This window comes from Elephantulus edwardii, unplaced genomic scaffold (genome assembly GCF_000299155.1).
Source record: "Elephantulus edwardii isolate Elephantulus edwardi_28Jun2011 unplaced genomic scaffold, EleEdw1.0 scaffold00164, whole genome shotgun sequence".
In the NCBI taxonomy this organism is placed as follows: Eukaryota; Metazoa; Chordata; class Mammalia; order Macroscelidea; family Macroscelididae; genus Elephantulus; species Elephantulus edwardii.
In genome coordinates this window covers 5,704,425-5,705,990 of record NW_006399914.1, presented here as the reverse complement: position 1 = coordinate 5,705,990, position 1,566 = coordinate 5,704,425, and positions in this window count along the sequence as shown.

Sequence of the window (1,566 nt, the reverse complement as noted above, 5' to 3'; positions counted from 1 at the left end):
TTGAGATGGGTGACAGAGCAGGTAAGGACTCACCTGGCAGGGCTCTGGGTAAAGAGGAGAGCCGTCAGGAATCTGCCCCATGATGCTTTCTGGGCCTTGACAGCTTCATCCTGTTCTCCCACTGTCCTGCTCCCTTCCTCTTCATTCTTCAGTTCCTTTTCCTTTGTGTCACTTTGCTTCATATTTTCAATCTACCTCTGATACAACCCTGTCTCCACATCTTAAACACTCCTGCTCTTTCTCATTATCCATCTACACTTAACACATTTCTCTTATTGCTGAAATCTTGAAGGTTATTATCATTCTATTATGTCATTCTAGTGTTTATGTAGCTACTTTGACAAAGAAAGTACCAAGGGCAGCCTACAATATAGTGAATAAAAGTACAGAGCTCTGTCTATAGGCCATGGTATCATCCGTAGCATCGGGCTGCTAACCCAAGACAGTAACTAACATATAATAATCACTTATGTTGTATTCCTTCTGCCCCAAAATCTCCCTCCAGGCTGGTTGTGAGACTGATAGAGTTTCACATTTTGACTCAGGTTACTGTAAGAGATGATGAGGATGGCACAGGATAGGGCAGGGTTCAGAGAAGCTGTTTGTAGAGTTGCAATGAGTTGTACTCAACTGGACTGCACAGAACAACAACAATAACAACTGTAATGAGATAGAAGATGTAGTATCCATGATCAGAGCTACTTGGCTTCCAGGGATGAGTGTTTCAGTGAGCTGTTCTCTGGTGACTTCTTGGTAAGCAAACCATGACCAGTGTGCTCTTTGGTCCTATAGAATTAGGACTGTAAATCCACAGCAGATTAAGAACAGTTCTAATTTTCTCAAGCAGATCCCTATTATTAGTTTGTTGTTGTTAAGTGCCTTCAAGTCAAGTACAACTCATAGTGACCCTATGAACTGAGGGTCTGAACCCCGTCCTATCCTGTGCCATCTTCACATTTCTTGACATGTCAAGTCAAGGAAAGTCAATATCAATAAAATAAAACAATAAGGCAACTCATGAATTTAAAATGTGTACTGTAACTGTCAGGAGGACCAGAATATTCACTTCCTCATAATTAGTGCTTTCTTTCCCGGAGGCAGGCTTTTTTGGGAAAGTGAGTTATTATGAGCAGGATGCTTAGTGAACATGGAATTGGAGCAGGGGAATTAGCTACAACAACTTGATCATCGAGTGACCTCAGATCATTAAAGGGAATCTCTGTTTTAATTCTGTGCTTAAAGCCTCATGCCACCTATACCCAGATGGTCTCATTTTCACCCTATGGAGAGGCATTGTGAAATTATAATATGACCAGGATTCCCTCCCGCTTTCCCACACAGTTGCTTAAGTAGCATTTCCAATTTGGATGTCTTGTTACCACTTCAATTCTGAAGTGTTTAAAACCAAACTCCTTTTCCCTGTAAAAACCGGGGTCTTCCTTTATTGAGGCCCTTTCTTTCTTTCCATCATTACAAGAATTATTTTCTGTGATCAAGTTTCGAGATTCAAATTTGAGATATAAAGAAATGAATTCTTCATAGAAGTATAACTTTCAGTCTCCCCCC